General features: G+C 38.5%; 1 pseudogene; it reads left to right on the top strand.

Moving 5' to 3' along the window:
- Positions 1-12,184: 12,184 nt before the first annotated feature.
- On the top strand, positions 12,185-18,798 carry LOC108409755 (metalloendopeptidase OMA1, mitochondrial-like; annotated as a pseudogene).
- The last annotated feature ends 2,892 nt before the right edge of the window (positions 18,799-21,690 follow it).

Below are 21,690 nucleotides of genomic sequence, written 5' to 3' on the forward strand. Positions count from 1 at the left end.
CCCACCACCTCAACACACAAAAAGAAAATAACCCAATTAAAAAATGGGCAGAGGATATGAACAGATACTTCTCCAAAGAAGAAATTCAGATGGCCAACAGGCACATGAAAAGATGCTCCACATTGCTAATTATCAGGGAAATGCACCACTAAGGATGGCCAGCATCGAAAAAACTAGTAACAACAAATGGTGGCAAGGATGCGGAGAAAAGGGAACCCTCCTACACTGCTGGTGGGAATATAAACTAGTTCAACCATTGTGGAAAGCAGTATGGAGGGACTTGATAATGGGGGGAATCTAGTAACCAAAATGTTGCTCATGTGATTGTATATATTTTTTATTAAGGTATTATTGATATACACTCTTATGAAAGTTTCACATGAAAAAACAATGCGGTTACTACATTTACCCATATTATCAAGTGTCCACCCATACACCATTGTAGTCACTGTCCATCAGTGTGGTAAGATGCCACAGATTCACTATTTGCCTTCTCTGTGCTACACTGTCTTCCCTGTGGCCCCTCACACCATGTGTACTAAACATGATACCACTCAATTCCCTTCTCCCTCCCTCCCCACCTGCCCTATCACACCCCTCCCCTTTGCTAACCATTAGTCCCTTCTTGGAGTCTGTGAGTCTGCTCCTGATTTGTTCCTTCAGTTTTGCTTTATTGTTATACTCCACAGAGGAGGGAAATCATTTGGCACTTGTCTTCCCCTGCCTGGGTTATTTCACTGAGCATAATATTCACCAGCTCCATCCATGTTGTTGCAAATGGTAGGACTTTTTTATGGCCGAATAGTATTCCATTGTGTATATGTACCACTTCTTCTTTATCCATTCATCTATTGATGGGCACTTAGGTTGCTTCCATATCTTGGCTATTGTAAATAGTGCTGCAATAAAGATAGGGGTGACTATGTCTTTTTGAATCAGAGAAATTTTATTCTTTGGGTAAATTCCATGGAGTGGGATTCCCAGGTCAAACGGGAATCTCCATATTGCTTTCCACAATGGTTGAACTAGTTTACATTCCCACCAGCAATGTAGGAGGGAAAGGTAGGCCTTTCTCCGCATCCTCACCAGCATTTGTTGTTCTTTGTCTTTTTGATGCTGGCCATCCTATTGGTATGAGGTGATATCTCATTGTGATTTTAATTTGCATTTCTCCGATGATTAGTGGCATGGAGCATCTTTTCATGTGTCTGTTGGCCATATGAGTTTCTTCTTTGGAAAACTTTCTCTTTATATCCTCCACTCATTTTTTAATCAGGTTATTTGCTTTTTGGGTGTTGAGGCATGTGAGTTCTTTATATACGTTGGATGTTAACCCCTGGTCAGATGTCATTTACAAATATATTTTCCCATACTGTATGATTCATATTTGTTCTGTTGATGGTGTCTTTTGCTGTACAGAAGCTTTTTAGTTTGATGTAGTCCCATGTATTCATTTTGCTTTTGTTTCCCTCGCTCGAGTAGATGCATTCAGGAAGAAGTTGCTCATATTTATATTCAGGATATTTTTGCCTATCTTGTCTTCTAAGAGTTTTATGGTTTCATGAAATGGGTCTTTGACCCATTTCGAATTTACTTTTGTGTATGGGGTTAAACAATAATCTAGTTTCATTCTCTTGCATATAGCTGTCCAGTTTTGCCAACACCAGTTGTTGAAGAGGCTGTCATTTCTCCATTGTATGTCCATAGCTCCATTAGTTGACCATATATGCTTGGGTTTATATCTAGGCTCTCTAGTCTGTTCCATTGGTCTATTGTTCTGTTCTTGTGCAGGTACCAAATTGTCTTGATTACTGTGGCTTTGTAGTAGAGCTTGAAGTGGAGGAGTGTAATTTCCCCAGCTTTATTCTTCCTTCTCAGGATTTCTTTGACTATTCGGGGTCTCTTATGGTTCCATATGAATTTTAGAATGATTTGCTTTTGTTCATTGAAAAATGCTGTTGGTATTTTGATAGGGATTGCATTGAAACTGTGGATTGCTTTAGGCAGGATGGCCATTTTAACAATATTAATTCTTCCTATCCATGAGCATGGGATGTGTTTCCATTAATGGTATCTTCTTTCATTTCTTTCATAAGTGTCTTGTAATTTTCAGAGAATATGTCTTTCACTTCCTTGGTTAGGTTTATTCCTAGGTATTTTATTCTTTTTGATGCAATTGTGAATGGGATTGTTTTCCTGATTTCTCTTTCTGCTAGTTCATTGTTAGTGTATAGGAGTGTAACAGATTTCTGTGCATGAATTTTGTATCCTGCAACTTTGCTGAATTCAGATATTAGATGTAGTTGTTTTGGAGTGGATTCTTTAGGGTTTTTTTATGTATGATATCATGTTATCTGTAAACAGTGACAGTTTAACTTCTTCCTTACCTATCCGGATGCCCTTTATTTCTTTGTGTTGTCTAATTGCTGTGGTGAGGACCTCCAGAACTATATTGAATAAAAGTGGAGAGAGTGGGCATCCTTGTCTTGTCCCTGATCTTAAAGAAAAGACTTTCATCTTCTCGCTGTTACATATTATTTTGGCTGTGGGTTTGTCATATACAGACTTCATTATGTTGAGGTAATTGCCTTCTATACCCATTTTATTGAGAGTTTTTATCATGAATGGATGTTCAATTTTGTCAAATGCTTTTTCAGCATCTATGGAGATGATCAAGTGGTTCTTGTCCTTTTTGTTGATGTGGTGGATGATGTTGATGGATTTTCTAATATTGTACCATTCTTGCATCCCTGGAATAAATCCTACTTGATCATGGTAGATGATCTTTTAGATATATTTTTGAATTCAGTTTGCTAATATTTTGTTGAGTATTTTTTCATCTATGTTCATCAGGGATATTGGATATTGGTCTGTAATCGTCTTTTATGTGGTGTCTTTGCCTGGTTTTAGTATTAGGGTGATGCTGGCCTCAGAATGAGTTTGGAAGTATTCCTTCCTTTTCTTCTTTTTGGAAAACTTTAATAAGAAGGATGGCTATTAGATCTTCACTAAAATGTTTAATAAAATTCAGTGGTGAAGCCACCTGGTCCATATGTTTTGTTCTTAGGTAGTTTTTTGATTACCAGTTAAATTTCATTTCTGATAATTGGTCTGTTCAGATTTTCTGTTTCTTTCTGGGTCAGCCTTGGAAGGTTGTATTTTTCTAGAAAGTTGTCCATTTCTTCTAGGTTATCCAGTTTGTTAGCATATAATTTTTCATAGTATTCTCTAATAATTCCTTGTATTTCTGTGGTATCCGTAGTGATTTTTCCTTTCTCATTTCTGATTCTGTTTATGTGTGTATACTCTCTTTTTTTCTTAATAATTCTGGTTAGGGGTATCTATTTTGTTTATTTTCTCAAAGAACCAGCTGTTGCTTTCACTGACTCTTTCTATTGTTTTATCCTTCTCGATTTTACTTATTTCTGCTCTAATCTTTATTATGTCCTTCCTTATACTGACTTTGGGCCTCATTTGTTCTTCTTTCTCTAGTTTCATTAATTGTGAGTTTAGACTGTTCATATGGGATTGTTCTTCTTTCCTGAGGTAGGCCTGTATTGCAATATACTTTCCTCTTAGCATAGCCTTCTCTGTGTCCCACAGATTTTGCAGTATTGAATTACTGTTGTCATTTGTCTTCATATATTGCTTGATCTCTGTTTTTATTTGTTCATTGATCCATTGGCTATTTAGGAGCATGTTGTAAGCCTCCATGTGTTTGTGGGATTTTTCATTTTCTTTGCATGATTTATTTCTAGTTTCATACTGTTGTGGTCTGAGGAAATGGTTGGTACAATTTCAATCTTTTTGAATTTACCAAGGCTCTTTTTGTGGCCTACTATATGATCTATTCTTGAAAATGTTCCATGTGCACTTGAGAAGAATGTGTATTCTGCTGCTTTGGGTGTAGAGTTCTGTAGATGTCTGTTAGGTCCATCTGTTCTAATGTGTTTTTCAGTGCCTCCATGTCCTTACTTATTTTATGTCTGGTTGATCTGTCCTTTGGAGTGAGTGGAGTGTTGAAGTCTCCTAGAATGAATGCATTGCATTCTATTTCCCCTTTAAATTCTGTTAGTATTTGTTTCACATATGTAAATGCTCCTGTGTTGGGTGCATAGATATTTACAATGGTTATATCTTCTTGTTGCATTGACCCCTTTATCATTATGTAATGTCCTTCTTTGTGTCTTGTGACTTTCTTTATTTTGAAATCAATTTTGTCTGATACAAGTACTACAACTTCTGCTTTTCTCTCTCTATTAGTTGCATGAAATATTTTTTTCCATACCTTCATTTTTAGTCTGTGTATGTCTTTGGGTTTAAAGTGAGTCTCTTGTAGGCAGCATATAGATGGACCTTGTCTTTTTTATCCATTCAGTGACTCTATGTCTTTTGATTGGTCCATTCAGACCATCTACATTTAGGGTGATTATGGATAGGTATGTACTTATTGCCATTGCAGGCTTTATATTTGTGGTTACCATAGACTCAAGGTTAATTCGTTACTATCTAAGATTCTAACTTACCTCACTTAGTATGCTATTACAAACACAATGGAAAGATTCTTTTTCTCTCCTCCTTTTTCTTTCTCCTCCATTTTTTATATAATAGGTATCATATTCTGTACTCTTTCTCTATCCCTTGACTGACTTTGGGGGTAGTTGATTTAATTTAGCATTTGTTTTGTAATTAACTGTTCAACTTTCTTTACTGTGGTTTTATTACCTCTGATGACAGCTATTAAACCTGAGGACCCTTCCATCTATAAGTGTCCCTCCAAACTAGACTGTAGAGATGGTTTGTGGAAGGTAAATTCTCAGCTTTTGCTTATCTGGAAATTGTTAAATCCCTCCTTCAAATTTAAATGATTATCTTGCTGGATAAAGTATTCTTGGTTCCAGGCCCTTCTGCTTCATTTTATTAAATATATCATGCCACTCCCTTCTGGCCTGTAAGGTTTCTGCTGAGAAGTCTGATGATAGCCTGCTGAGCTTTCCTTTTATGTGATCTTATTTCTCTCTCTAGCTACTTTTAAAATTCTGTCCTTATCCTTAATCTTTGCCATTTCAATTACTATATGTCTTGGCGTTGTCTTCCTTGAGTCCCTTGTGTTGGGAGATCTGGCACCTCGATGGCCTGAGAGATGATCTCCTTCCCCAGATTAGGGAAGTGTTTAGCAATTACCTCCTCAAAGCCACTTTCTATCCCTTTGTCTCTCTCTTCTTTCTCTGGTACCCCTGTAATACGAATATTGTTCTGTTTGGATTGGTCACACAGTTCTTTAAATATTCTTTAATTATTAGAGATCCTCTTTTCTCTCTATGCCTCAACTTCTTTGTATTCTTGTCTCTAATTTCTATTTCATTTATCATCTCCTCCACTGTATCCAATATGCTTTTAAAACCTACCATTGTATGTTTGATTTCTGATACTGTGCTCTGTAATGTTTGAGTCTCCACTGGAATTCATTCCTAAGTTCTTGAATATTTTTTTGTGCCTCCATGAGCATGTTTATGATTTTTATTTTGAAATCTCTTTTAGGAAGATTCATGAGTTTGGTTTCATTGAACCTGGTTCAAAGCAAAATCATAAATACTCTTTCACCAGTATATGTATGATTTTGCTTTGAACCAGGTTCCTTTGGCATTTCATATTTGTATATTGTGCCCTCTAGTTCCCAGAAGCTCTACTCTCTGGAGCACTCAGCCCCTTGAGCAATGTTGGAGTTTGCAGTGGAGGGATGTTGGTGCCTGGGGGGAAGGAAAAAGTTGTTTCCTGCTTCGTGGCTTCTATGCCTATTTCCACTGCCAGAACCAGTGGGCCAAGCACACAGGTATAAACCTCTATGCTTTACATTTGTAACTGCTGTAGGTGGGACTTTCCTCTGGCTGTCCTGATGCCAGGGCAAGGTTTGCCATTTTGCGAGCCAGCCAGGTGCTTCCTGGCTGGGAGGAAGGTGCTGTGTGTCATGGAGGGGGGCCCTGGATCTGCGTAGCCAGCCTCAGGCTGGACTGCCTGAAGATCAGGAAAGTTCCCAACCTGCTAGGCAGAGTGCACCCAACAATTTTATCTACCTGTCCTTTCTCCTGAGTAGTAAGCTCTGTGCAATCCTTGCCCCTTTAGCAGTCCTCTCACTGTTAGGAAGTCTCTCAGACTGCCTGCCTTTCTTTTGTCCCAGAGCTGCTGGATATGGATCCCTGTTTTCCACAAGCAGCTGAAATCTCAGTCTCTCTATTCTACCTGTCCTAGCTTTCCAAACCTACCTAATATCCAGAGCACCATGCAATGTAAGTTTGTCCTTCCAGAACACATCTCCAGAGCTAGGTGTTCAGCAGTCCCAGGCCTCCACTCTCTCCCTGCTTTGTTTCTTTTCCTCCAGCTGTTAAGGTGGGGTGGGGGAAGGGCTTGGATCCAAGGGCTGTGGCGTTGGTACGTTACCCTATTCTGTGAGGTCTATTCTTTTCTCTAGGTGTGTGCAGTCTGGTGTACCCCTCTTTCAGTATTAGTTGTATTAATTATATTTTCATATTATATGCAGTTTTAGAAGGCTGCCTCTATCTCACCTCTCACACTGCCATCTTTAATCCTCTCCTGAATTGCTCATGTGATTGTATATTAACGATACCAAAAAAAAAAAGGACCGAGTACATTAAAAAAAAAATCCTCCCCACAAAGAAAACTCCAGGCCAAGCTGTTTCAACAGTGAATTACACCAAATATTTAAGGAAGAAATAATACAGTTCTGCAAACACTTTTCCAGAAATTTGAAGAAAGAACACATCCCAAATATTCTGAGGTCATTATTCTTCTGATACCAAAACCAAAGACATTAGAAGAAAAAGAAGCTGCAGAATTATATCCTTTATAAATATAAATACAATTTTTCCAACTCATATCAAATGCTATATATAAAGGATAGTGGTCAAAATGTTTTTCCCCCTGTAATGCAAGATTAGCTTAATATTTTAATATTAAAATTTCATCAATTTAATCAACCATGTTACCAGGATGAAAAATATAATCATATCAAGATGTAGAAAAAAAATTGTCAAAATCCAACATCCAATCCTAAAAAAGAGCCTCATTGACCTAGAAATAGAAGGCACATTACTTAATCTAATAAAGGGTGTCTATGAAAATCATGCTGCTTACACCACATTTAATGGTGAAAAACCCAAATGCTTTCTCCTTGAAGTCAGGAACAAAACAAGGATATTCAGTCTTATCACTCCTATTCAATATTGTAATAGTAGTTTAGCCCATCAATATGTCATGAAAAAGCAATGACTTAGGTGTCTATATATGCAGAGTAAAATAAGCTTGAACCTTTTCCTTTCTGAAGAGCACAAGCATGCTAGGATGTATGTGTATGTATATAACCTTTGGTCCCCTTTCGAATAAGAAAGAGCTTGGCTTCACCCCTAATAACTTTTTTTCCTTAAAATAACTGAGGTAAGATAAAGGAGTAAGGAATCAGGTATATGGTAGGTGAGAATGGCACCATAAACACCGTTTAATATTTCAGGGATGCTTTATCCTTTCTCTCCTGTTGAAAAAACAAAGTATCAAGGAAATGAGAGTCAGAAAGGACACATGTTTTTGAGGGAAAAAAACAGCATTTATTAAATTTACACTACATTACAGGTATTGGCATATAGACATTAGATTATTTCAATCTTATTTAATCATATCTACCCTGTAATGTAGACATTACTATCCACAGATTTTATTCCCTAATTTTAATATTACAGAGATAAATGGCACAGCATGATTTGAACCCAGATCCTTTTGATTACAATTCCCCTGCCTGTTATCGTTCATATCTTGCTACTCATGTCTGTGTTTTCAATCATATATCTCTAGCCAAAGTTTTAAATATGTGTAATTACAGCTTCTAATGTAGCTGTATTGCAGCAGTTTTGAAGTTAAATGAATTAGATAATATGTATTAAATCATATATATGTGGGTTTTCCAATATCCTTCTTTCACTCTTAGCCTGAAATAGAATTCTTGAAGTACAGTATCTTTATATTCCCTTGCTACTACAGTACTATATTGGTCTGTGCTGTGTATTTAATAGCTCAGTAATGCACTATAGAGGATATACATTATACATTGGAAATAATATTATAGAACATCCCAGGTGGCCTGATGGATCAAACACAAGAGTAAGTGTCAAGGAACTGAATGAACTATCTCATAATATTTGATGCTTATTCTCCTCTATTTCTTTGCTGTTTTTTCCCTTTTCTTCCTCTTTTTTAAAAACTGCTCAAGACTTCTCTATAGACAACTTCTTTGACTACATCTTGGCTGTTTCCTTATCTCCATCTCTTAGCAAATCCACCAGTAAAGACATTATGAGTTCACTCTTGGTTTCAACATGAGAAATCCTTTGTTTCATTTCCTCCAGAGTACTTGCATTTTCATCTTGGGCCTATCTTTCAAACAATCCTTGTTACTTGGAATAAATAAGAAGGCACCAAGAACTATACCAGACATTTAGGAAGATGCTACATAAACTGAATAAGTATTATATTCACTTCCATTTTTATTGCCTTGAAAATTTTATTCCACAGTCTTATCTGTTACTACCTTATAAACTAAAGGAGAAAAGAGAGAAACCACTACATTTAACACTCACTTTCCTTTTGCTTCAGATTTTTCACTTGTAAGAATGTTTTTGAACAATATAGAAATAGTTTCATAGACTTTCATAGACTAGAATAGGTAGTCCAGCTAATAGACTTAATATGCATGAATTGATTTATTAAGAGCATACTAACAGACACAAGCACTATGTACATATATACTTCATCTCTTGTAGAACGTGCAACTATCCTCTTAGTTTCTATTATTTGAATTTAACAGATAAAGGAAGAAACCAGAGATGCAAAGAAAATCACCCAAGTGAGTAAATGGCAATGCTGAAATTTGAAATTACATCTTTCTCTGACTCAAAAATCTCATTAGTAACAGGAACTTTGACATGTTGCTTTGAAATTTAAATTTCTCAACTGAAAAAAAAAAGGTGGGTTGTGATTATTCATCTCATTCTTAGGTATTTCTTGAGCTATTACATACTAGATATGTGCTATTAATACAGTAAGTTGAATACAGAAATGACTTTCAGCTTAACAGGGTGACAAATATTACAATAATCAATCTATATTTCATATTGATTTCATATATCTGGAAAATAGAAACTTGACTCGGTTTCCTTTCTATATACACAGGAATGTTGGGAGTAGGATGGTCAGGTAAGATGTGACTTCCCTGAAAATCTGCCTTGAGCTCACAAGCGAAGGATAAGAGAAAATTATACAGGATGGAGAGCGAGAGGGCAGGCAGGGTTCCCTTGAGAAGTCCCAGCAGAGAAAATAGTGGGAGCAGACACTGGTGGCAAGAGGGGCTTGACTTTTCCAAGCCTGAGTGTTGTCAGTGGGGCTGGATGGGGCATGCAGGAGATTTCTGTGACAAACTCCTTCTTAACCAATGCACTTGTTGGGTGGTTTAGAGTCAAAGGCCAGCAAGGCCAGCCAGTGGAAATTGCTTTGTAAATTGGAAATCACTGTTATTGTGGGAGTTTTGCTGGTTTCTTATTTTAAAAGACTGTGACATTTTCCCCAAACTATGCTTAAAGTCTTAATGTAGAGTGGAATCTTTTCATGGCATGAAATTGGGGTTTACAGAGGAGCTTCTGTTTCAACACTGACAGAGCTGGAGACAACCCTCAGCAGAACTGTAGCTCTCCAGTGAAAGTGCCATACAGATGTAGACAGCAGTTATTCTCCTGGAAAGAAAATGTACTTCAAAGCATTAAAGATACAGCTCCTGGCTGTTTTTAGAGAAGCCATCCTTGGGCTAGCAGTATGCATTTGTAGTTTGAGTCATAATGAATTTGTGCTTCTTGGCTGAGGACGGGAGAGCCAGAGAAACCCAGGCTGTCTCTCAAGCCAAACAACAGAGAATATTCTCCACTGGAGAGTGAAAGAAGGAAGGTGGGAAACCTGGAAGCGGGTGATGGATGGGTTGGTAGCTGAGTGGTCCCTACAGCAAATTTCCAAGTGGGAGCTGTGCCCACCTCCCTTCCAGGTTTGTCTAGTGGACCACGTCCTCTCTCCACAGCAGGAGATGGGGAGGGGAGCCCATCTCCATCCTGGTGAAAACTTTATTTTTCATTCAAGACACCCAAAAGCGATGGCCTTCTAAATACAGGTTCCAAATAGCTGTAGAAAAGCCCTTAAGACTCCTGGCTTGACCACACTGGTGGTTTAGCAGTCTACCATGAAGGACTGCTTGAAATGTTTAATGTGGCTTATAAAGATTGTTATCTCTCGATTACTTTGGCGCTCAGTCAAAGCAAGGGGCCTGGTGACATGCATCAGCAAGAGGCTATCATATGGGCTCTGCCAGTATAGTCTGTTTGTCACCAGGTAAGCAATTTATCAAATACTCAGAACCTCAGGGTCCAGATCTGTGAGCTATTTAGCCAGAAAATCCCTTCTAACTATAAAAGAAATTCCTTATCCAGATTGTTTCACTTTAGGTTTAAATGAAAATAAAACAGGTTACTTAAATAATACTAAATATAAGTAAAGTTTTCCTGTTGTAATGAGAAAACACTTTCTAACTAAAGTTCATATATTGTTACTATTAAAGACAGTGTGGTTTCTGAAGATGAGGGTGGGGGAAACCAAACCAAACCAGTATTTTGGTGAAAGTCATGGGGGGAAGGTCCTAGAACTCTGCCACTAATAAACTGTGTGCTCCTTTAATCTCTGGTCCTTGGCCTGTCTGAGACTGAGTTTCCTCACTTGAGAAATCCTATCCTGCCATAAAACACTCTAAAGATAAGAATCAAGATGTGTCTATAGTGCTTGACATTCTGTAAAAATTCTTCTCATCTCAGTTCCTGCCTCCACCTCTTTTCTAATGAAGATGGGGAAACCCAGGTACAGGAAAGTTAGGGTTTCTCCCAGGTTGTAAAGTCCCCTAGTTCTGATGTGGCAGAAATGTACCCTGACCTGGGGTCCAGTGCTGTAGCTCTACAGTGAAAAGTGCCAAACAGATGCAGAGATCTTTTACTTCTACAGGACAAAAAACTTCCAATTGGCCGTAAGAGTTGGAGGTAAGGACCCTTGAAAGGAACACAGTGAAGAACATGGGGTGCTGCAGTGAGACTGATCCCCCTGGCGCATGCGGATCCCTCTACTACCCGCCACAACGCTGCTCTTCCTCCTCTTCCAGACCCGCCACCACTCGCTCCTACCCTGTTCTACCTCCCTCCCTTGGTCCACAGCCTACCTCATCTATTTTATCCTCCCCACGTTGTTCTCCTTACCACCTTTTACTACTGCTACTTCCAAGCTCTTTGTTAGAAGGAAATGGTTAGGTTACAGTCATTGTAGACAGATGGCCAGAACCTATGTTTTTTCCATGGGCCATTAATCCTACTCAGCACACAGATTTCCACTGAGCAATGCTTGAAGGGGGGAAAAAATGCCATTATCAAGGTCACTGAAGCTAGAAGTAAGTTGCTGGAATTAAGGGTCATGCACTATAATTTTAAAAGTTTCTTATGTCACAAAGTCACTGAAAAGGCTAACTGGCAACAGGAGAGTGCAGGAGTTATTCAGCTGTACCTATGAAGCTGTTGAACTTGGATTTCTATTTATCTGCTTAGACAATCTGCCTTCCTTAATTCAACAGCCCTTTGTAGATCATGTTCAATGTGTCAAATGAGGTGTCAAGTGTTATAAGACGGAAGAAATAGGCTCTGTTTTAGGACAGTACAGACGTGCTAAGTAGACATTACACACAGGACTCTACTCTTGTCACGCTTCTGAAAGACCTCACAAGTGAGTTACAGCACACTTACCCTCAGAGACAATCTCGTTGTAGAGTAACTGATTCCAGTTTTTAGAGTTGGCATGAGTAGTAAACCCTTCTGTCTAGTGTCACTGCAGAAATATTCATGGATATGTCACTGTGCTCCCATACTGTATTTGAAGTCCTCCAGATGCCGAGTTTTTGCTACAAGGATATACATACCAAGAAAGCAGAAGTTCCCCTATCTATGTTATACTCAGTGTTCTAAGTGGCTTTGTGCCTCTAATACCCAGGGTCTGAGATTTCTAGAGCTCTTCAAACTGAGTGTAGATGTGAATAAAAAAGAGTTGCATGGATATTGAAGACAAGCTTTTGCAGGAGTGTCATCTCTTTGACTCAGGTATGTCTTCAGTGACAATTTATGAGTGCTTACTCTTTGCCAGCCACTCTACTGGATATTGAAGATTTGGGGACAATAGGAAATCATTTTTGGCCTCAGTTTAGTGGGAGAGACGTATATGAAAATAAACACTAATCACAATAAAGCAAGTCTAGAGGAATGTATAAAGCTCTAGGAGAATCCGGGGAGAAAATGATTAATTATGCCAGGGAGCATTATAAAATGTGTTAAAAGGGAGGGAAATGTGAGCTGAATCCAGAAGGGTCAGTGGAGTGCAGTAGGCAGAGAAGATAGAAATAAGGAAAAGAAAGACCAGGGAAGCCAAACACACTGAGGTCAAACATATGCAAAACAAGGCTGATAAAATAGTCTGGGCGCAGATTATGAGCAGACTTGAATGCCAGGTTCATGATACTGAATATGAAAGGGTAAATAATATCCATGACTTGTTTATTAACCTTATTTCCAGTTTGTATACTTTCTAGGCTAGTGAAATGTCCACAAGTCAAGGAGCTGTTGGGCCCTGCCACTAAATGAACCTGTTCATCAACATGGAAAGTCTTTTGTGATGTTCCAGAAAGAAAAAGAAAGGGAAGCAAGGAAGGAAAGATAGAAAGAAGGAAAGGGGGGAAGGAGAGAAAATGAGCGGAAGGAGATAGAGTTGAATCATAACTGAAACAAAATAGGGAAGAAGAGAAAGTAAGGAAAGAAAGAAAAGGCAAGAAATCATTTGGGTCCACTGCCAACAAGAGTTAGGAAAGCTGATTTCTTAAGATAAACTGAAGTAAAACAAAATATGCTCCATATGTTGAAACTATATACTTAGTTTGAGATAAACAAAAACATGTTTGGAGAGAATAGCTGCCCTAATTAAAAAGAAATTAAAAGAAAGAAAGAAAAACCATCTGGGGATAGATACATATTTAAACACACACACACACACACACACACACACACACACACACACACACACACACACACACAAGTGTACAGTGATTCCAGAACTTCAGTTTTTTCCTGACTTAAGTAAACTCTTGCAACAGCCTGTACACAAAGCACCCCATATTCCAAGCTGGAGTGGTCCAGGGCTCCTCAGCATGGCTCAAACCCAAAAAGATCTTTCCAGAGCCTGTCCTTGGCTCTGCCTCCCTCTTCCCTCTGCATGACTCCAACCTATCTGTGAGCACCCAACTCAAATGTCACCTGCGCCCCATGTGTGTGAGACACACAGCATTGCTGCTCATGGCTTCTTCACCTGTGAACTTCGTACCTGTGTATCAGACTCCTGTGGCTGCCATAACAGAGTATTACAGACTGGTTGGCTTAAAACAGTATTTATTGTTTCACAACGCTGGCGGCTCAAATTCCAAAATCAAGGACACCAGATCAGGTTTGCTTCCTTCTGAGGGCCCTGAGGGAGAATCTTTCTCCTAGCTTCTAATGTTGGCTGGCAATCTTTGGTGGTCTTTGGACCATAGACACATCCCTCCAGTCTCTGCCTCCATCCTCACATGGCATTCTCCCTGTGTCTCTGTGAGTTTGTGTGGTCGTCTTCTTATAAGGACACCAGTCATGTAGGATTAGGGCCCCACCCTACTCCAGCGAGCTCTTATGCTAACTAGTAACATATGCAACCAACTTGTTTCCAAGTAAGGTCAAGTAAGGTCACTTTCTGAGGTACTGGGGGGTTAGGACTTCAGCATATCTTTTGGGGGACACAGTTTAACCCTTAACAGCACCTCTATATGTGTGTGTGTGTCCCCACCCCCAAAGAAGTTGATGAGAAACTCCATTTCAAGGAATAAATAAATAAATAAATAAATATATATATATATATATATATACTTGTGTTTCCAAGACTGAGCATAGTAAATTTAGAAAATTCATAGTTAGTGTCTCCTAAATTTTAAATATGGAAAATTATGGTCAGAGTGTTTCTGATTAAAGCTAAGAGGAGCTTAGGAGGCAGTTAGTGTACACTTAAAAGGAAACTTGGAGTGAGTGGTAACCCTCTTGACATTACACTTTCCAGACAGGGATTTCTTCCCATGCAGCTGGCAATATGGCAGAGGAGAACTCTTGCCTGGAATAACCTGATGAGAGGAGCATCTGAGAATAAAGGATCCATGCTTGAATGTGGTTTTGTCTAGGTATATAGTACTTAAGCGGTCACTTCGCTGTTACCTTAGTTTATCCTCAAAAGGTGAGAATTAGATAAGAAGGAGAGTGGTTTTAAAATTTAGAGAAGCATAAGAACTCTCTTTTCAAATCAAATTTTACCCAAAGCTCAAATTTGAATAGCAGATCTCTGTGAAGAGCTGGAGATGGGGTGAAGAAAGTGAGTCTGGAATACCACTTGCACTGTCAGTCCCCAAGGAGGCTTGCAACAAGTTCCAAAGAATTATGGAAGCATATTTTTCTAGAAATAAAGAAATCTGGAAACCACGTGGCCTGATGAAAGAGCAGGTTTGGTATGCAGTCATGGATACTGAGGGTCAGGCATGGAGAAGGAGAAGGAGGTGGAGAAGCTTATTAGAAAATAAGAGATGCTAGGGAGGGAGATGGTAAGGAGGGACTGAGATTTTGGATAAGATTTGTATGGCTGTATAGAGATACTTTAAAGTGGCCTTCCAAGTTTCTCTTTGTAGTCATGTAGTCATTTCTAAATTAAGTTGCCCATATTTTTTAAGGGACATTGTTTTTTTTAACCATATCACAACAATATGATCATAAAGGTACCATAGTTTGAAGGAGAGATAAGGAGTGTGAGAAACTCCATGCGAATTTCAACTAATGGATCATAGGGAGATGGATTTGTCATACTCAAGTTAAAAATATCTAAAACCAAGTTTATCATATGTGCTCCTTTGCATTCTTTTCCCCAGCAGGCATGAATTGGTTCTATTTCTCAGGGCATATATGTTTTGTTGCACCTCTGTTCCTTAGAGAATGCAATGCCCATCCTTCATTCCAACATGCCCAGCCCTAACTTCAACCCCTACTCTTTCCAAGTGCAATTTAACATTCTCCAGGAAGCCTTCTCTGAAGACCCAGGTCCAATTAAACTTGCTCTTCCTCCATGTGCCTCTGTACATCCTCTGTAACGTGGATGAATTGATACACTGGTACTATCATATTGACTTTTAAACTGTTTATTCAATTGCTGCTTATTTTCAAATAAAAATGTCTTCTGGAACACTCTACTCCTCAGTACTTACTCACTGTACTTAGCACATTTATTAATAATAGGTATTGATAAATGTTTGCTGGATGAATAAATCAATGCATGGAAGAGTCTATTTCAAACTGTTTTAATATTTCCAGGTAATCTTGGAAAAGTATCAAAATGAGAGTAGATATAATTCAAATGTCAGTATTCTACTTAATTTGTGTAACAGAAATGCAATACAGCAGTTAAATCTCTGGTGGCTTTATTCTCTGATTCAACACAGTCATGGAGAGGGAACACAGAAAATGGCCAGTTTTTTCAAACATCTTGGAAATTAGCCCAAGAACCAAATGTTTTATTTTAATGGTATGTTTCTTCTCTCAGACCACAACTAGTAAACATTTCAGATCACACATACACACAATGTTTGTTTGTATTTACTCTAATTCCCTATGCAATTCCAGATGCTTGGACCATTCAGGCATCTAATGTATGTTTGATGAATTAAGGAATAAATGAAAGAACACTTGCATAAAATGAGCATGATTCTGACAACCATTAGCAAACTGTTACGAGTTTTCATCTGCCTAGTTTGAGGGCAGGCCATCCATTTAGAGAAAGGGAATTGAAAAACACAGTACAAATAACCAATCTATTTAACGCTTTTGAATCAATATTTGAAATACAATCACTTGTAAACCATTTGGTACACTATGAAATAAAACCAGACCTGGTTCTGGCTTCAAGTCTGTCCTCCCATTGTTATGTGAAATTAACTTTCTGGCTAATCTTTGACCTTGGTCCCACCTACATTAATATGTTCAGACCTTAATGGGCACAGGCCAAATTTTTTTTTAGGCTTGCTATAGAGCAGTCTGATGCAGATGTGATTAGACATGAGGCTGGGTTACAATATATGTACATCCCAGGCAGACTTTTAATTTGGTATCTTTGAAGGCAGGCATCATCTCAAAGTCTTAACTTAAAGACATAAAATTTTGTCTCTTTGATTAATTTCCAGGGAAAGTTGTAGGAAAAAACTCATGCTATGTGCCTCAAGCAATGCTCTTCTGGCTCCATATTTACAATCTGCTCTATATGCAGAAGGTTTGCAATTAAATGGAGACCCCCCTTCTTAGAAGAAACTTTCACTGTGCATTATTTGAAAGTGGAGCATGCCTCCTGAGGAAGTAGTGGTAGGGGATCTCACTTGCTACCTCAGGTAGTTTATCGAGTATTTCTTCCAATGATATTCATTTCTCCCCTGAGAATTCTGGCTGACCAAATATTCTCCACCCCCTCACCCTCCCCACTCACTTTGTAAATTATTTCCTTGATCAATGTCAGGGTGACATGCCGTGTCTGATCAAGCACCTATACAGTAGCTTAACACACACAGTGCTTTCCTCTGCGTTACCTTGCTAGGGCCTCACCAGTCTTACAAGGGCTTGTTAAATTGGTATCTGCTCACTTTTCAGATAGTGAAATTGAGGTTCAGAACTTTCAAGATTTATGAAAGGATAGATAATGAAAATGGGTGGAATTGTGCCTGGAACCTAAGTGTTTGATTTCTAGCTCAAGACTAAGTGATTGCACCACAGTGCTCGACAGGGCATTCCAGAAACAGCTGTGCTCGCTCAGGCATTCTTCATATTTTTTACTGAGCATTTATTATTTGCTGATATTGTGCCAGGGATTGGTGTCATAATGGTACTCAATGATAGCCTGTCCCTCACTGAGTTTACAGTAGTGGAGAAAAAGGTATAGGCAATTGCATTGTTTACTAACTCACATAGAAAAGCAAATAAGCAAGCACATTGACTAATTGGGAGGAATTATCTTTGCTTTCACCACTGTGAGGATAATCAAGCAAAAGAAAGACGAGCTTCATCTATGGATTGTAATCTGTTACTAGCAATTGTATTTTCTTCTGATTTAATTCACTGACCAACTGGAGAAAATGTCGTACAGTGGCTGAGACCTCACCGGACTGTCATCAAATATAAATTCACCATACAGTCAATAAGTATGGGAGCCTAGGAGAAAATCAGTGTGATAGTTTAGCTTTTCTGTTTAGGAAATTTTTCATTTTTATAGAACTTTCCGTAGCAAAAGAACAGGATGCTTCTTAAGTACCAAAAGTAAGGAAATCTGGATGATTACCCAAAAATACACTGCATGGAGTGACTCTTTCAAGTGACTCTTTGTCAGCTACTGATAAAAAGGAATTGTAGTCCTTCCTGCTTTTCAGTATTGTCTCCTCTAAACTGTTCTTCTATAAGAGACATCAGGGGTCTCCACACTTAGGGTTCCCCTCTTGTTGGTAATTCTTTAACCAGTGCAGAAACTACTTGTGATCGTATGCAGGGGCTTGAGGACATGGCGGGGCTTCCTCCTCATTAGAAGGAACTATTTAAGGGAAGTATAAGGAAGAAAAAAATGGGAGTTACTCCTTGGTTTGAGGAGTTGGGGATTGTTACTTGTAGTGTTCTGGGAAAAGAATATTTCAGACTTTTATCAGAACTAGAATATAACACATAGAATCAAGAATTTTTGAAATGACATGCTAAGAAAGACACCCAACAGCAGACTGTTACAGAAGTGGTTCCTCACCTAATTGAATGCATCCCCGGGATCTCTGATATCCATTAGATGATTCATGTGGTTGATTCCCCAGATATGAATGCCTTTGTGATTCCAATTTTAGTATATGCGTTACCTAAGTGGGCACTGCTTTGTGATGGCAAATACACAAGTATTTATCTTCAGTGGGATTTTAAACAGTGTAACTGACATGTATCAACTTTTTTCTGGGCCATGAACTAGCACATGTGGTACTTGGGCAAGGTGAAGAAAAGGCTAGCTTTGTTGGTTTATTAAATTTCTTAGGTATGATTTTTCTCACAATGATTTGGGTCATTTGTCCTCAGGATAGTTTGGCACTTTGGAGACAGTGGTTACAGTTTAAATAGGACTATATGTTTAATAGAATCGATTAGAGTGAGTAGAGTCTTGGAGGCTGAAGCGCTCAGATTTGGACTACAGCTTGCTGCAAAAGTTTGTGTGGACGTTAGAGCCTGTTCAGGGTTTTGGCAGGAGATGAAATTTGCAGATAGCCTCTGTGGTCATCCTAAACTGGTAGAATGGTAACCCACACACCCTTCTTATGGAAATCCAGCTGAGCACTTGAAAAGACTCATAATGAGTTCCCAGAATTAGGGATCTGTAATTGCCCATCATCTCTGGACCAGACCCTCCATTATTTTGCAAACTCAACATGAAGCATGGAAAATAAGACCTAAGCTAACGGTTTAATAGATCATACATGCTCTTCCCATTCAAAAACAGGAGCAAGTATCATTAACATAAATTGTTGAGAAAAGAACTGGAAATTGAATTAAAATTTTTGAGACACAGAACATATGAAGAATGCAGCAATCTATCATTTTTATGTTACTTAAAAAAAGTGATGTTTGAAATGTTGGCGAGGTTGTGGAGAAAGAGGAACCCTCCTACACTGCTGGTGGGAATGTAAATTAGTTCAACCATTGTGGAAAGCAGTATGGAGGTTCCTCAAAATGCTCAAAATACTTACCACTTGACCCAGGAATTCCACTCCTAGGAATTTTCCCTAAGAATGCAGCAGTCCAGTTTGAAAGAGACAGATGCACCCCTATGTTTATCACAGCACTATTTACAATAGCCAAGAAATGGAAGCAACCTAAGTGTCCATAAGTAGATTAATGGATAAAGAAGATGTGGTACATATACACAATGGAATATAATTCAGCCATAAGAAAAAAACAAATCCTACCATTCGCAACAACATGGATGGAGCTAGAGGGTATTGTGCTCAGTGAAATAAGCCAGGCAGAGAAAGACAAGTACCAAATGATTTCACCCATCTGTGGAGTATAAGAACAAAAGAAAACTGAAGGAACAAAACAGCAGCAGAAGCACAGAACCCAAGAATGGACTAACAGTTACCAAAGGGAAAGGGACTCAGGAGAACGGGTGGGAAGGGAGGGATAAGGGCAGGAAAAAAAGAAAGGGGACATTACGATTAGCATGTATAGTGGGGGGGTGCACAGGGAGGGCTGTGCAACACAGAGAAGACAAGCAGTGATTTTACAGCATCTTACTTTGTTGATGAACAGTGACTGTGAACAGGGATGTGGGGGGACTTGGTGAAGGGGGGAGCCTAGTAAACATAATGTCCTTCATGTAATTGTAGATTAATGATACCAAAATAACATTTTTTTTAAAAAGTGATGTTTGCAATGAAACCGAAAGTGGATATTCAGGGTCAAATCATATCTATTATGGGTATTACCTAATTCTTCTAGGTATTTATTTTTCATGAAACATTGATGATTTTAATCTATTTTAAAATATCTTCAATGAGGAAAATGTCCAGAATAAATTTATATAACACATTTTAAAAAATCACTAATTGTATCTCTGCTGTGTGCCAGTGATCACTCTAAGCTTGAAGGAAAGAGTGAGCCAGAAAGCAATCCATTCTTGCAGAAAGCCTGTTACCCAGAGCTGTGAGAATCAAGCAGTTCGGCATCCTTAGCTCCCTTTGGAGCACACTGTATACATAGCATGCCTGGCATAAGAATGGAGGAAATGCTAGAGACCTTGGGGTATGGGCTTGATAATTAAGAAAACACTCAAAATTAAGTCTTTAATCAATTATCAAAACACCTCAGTGAATACATACTACTTCAAGAGATCATTTATCTTTTAATTGGAGTTGTTACCGGAATCTGTATTCCCTTGGGTCTTTTATTTGCCAGATTCCTCTTGCATTACTTATCAATGCAAGAATTGCAAGGGTAGTAGCTTAGTCTCTCCCAGATGCTGTGCCCCAGAAGGGAGAAACATCATTCCTACACCCTCCCTCCCCCCACCTTTTTTTTGCTTAAGTTTTAATAGAACTTATTTTTCAACATATTCAGGTTCACAGCAAAATTGTGTGGAAAATACAGAGTTCTCATACACCCCTCTGCCCTCCCACACCCACAGCTCCTGCCACCATCAACTTGCCATGCTGGGGAGGTATATTTGTTACAATCAGTGAGCCTATTCATCATTATCACCCCAAATCCATTGTTCATATTAGGATACACTCTTGGTGTTGTAAATTCCATGTGTTTTGACAAATGTGCAATGACATGAATCTACCATTATAGTATCATATGGAATAGTTTCACTGTCCTAAAAACCCTCTGTGCTCTGTCTGTTCTTCTCTCCCTGTCCCCCTGGTCCCTGGCAACCACTGATTTTTTACTGACTCCATACTTTTTCTTTTTCCAGAATGTCATCTAGTTGGATTCATACAGTTTGCAGCTTTTTTTCAGGTTGGTTTAATAATATGCATTGAAGTTTCCTCCATGTCTTTTCACTGCTTGATAGCTTCTATTTCTTTTTTAGTGCTAAATAATATGCTATTGTATGGCTGGGTTGCAGTTTATCTTTCCACCCACTGAAGGGCATCTTGGTTGCTTCTATATTTTGGCAGTCATGCATAAAGTGCTATAAACCTTCGTGTACAGGTTTTTGTGTGAACATAACTTTTCAAGTCATTTGAATAACCACAAAGGAGGGCACTTGCTGGATAGTATGATTTTAGAGTTTGTTTAATTTTGTAAGAAACTGCCAACATGTTTTGCAAAGTGGCTGTACCATTTTGCTTTCCCACCAGCAATGAATGAGAATTCCTGTTGCTCCACATCCTCTTCAGCATTTGGTGTTGTCAGAGTTCTGGATCTTGGCCAATCTAGGAGCTGTGTGGTAGTTGCCCACTGTTGTTTTTTTAATTTGCAATTCCCTGATGACATATGATGTGAAGCATCTTTTTGATGCACTTATTTGCCATCTGTGTATCTTATTTAGAGAGATGTCACTTCAGATCTTTGGGCCATTTTTTAATCAGGTTTTTCATTTTCTTAATTTTGAGTTTTAAGAGTTCTTTGTGTATTTTGGATAACAATCTTTATCAGATGTGTTTTTTTGTAAACGTTTTTCCTAATCTGTGGCTTGTCTTAATCTTTTCTTTATTTTTTTATATGTCTTTTTTCTATGTGCAGAAGAAACATGTGTTTATTTTAGAAATTTTGGGGGGAATATAGATAATTTAAATGTAAGAACAGATACCTAAAAAGTGCTCCAGGATAATTGGCCTGTTATCTGGTCTGTGACTAAAGGAATCTCAGCTTCATAGGAAGCTATATAGTGTCTCTTTCTGGCAAGCTAGGTACATGAGCAAGCTAGGAGATCTCA

This window comes from Manis javanica, chromosome 2 (genome assembly GCF_040802235.1).
Source record: "Manis javanica isolate MJ-LG chromosome 2, MJ_LKY, whole genome shotgun sequence".
Lineage (NCBI taxonomy): Eukaryota > Metazoa > Chordata > Mammalia > Pholidota > Manidae > Manis > Manis javanica.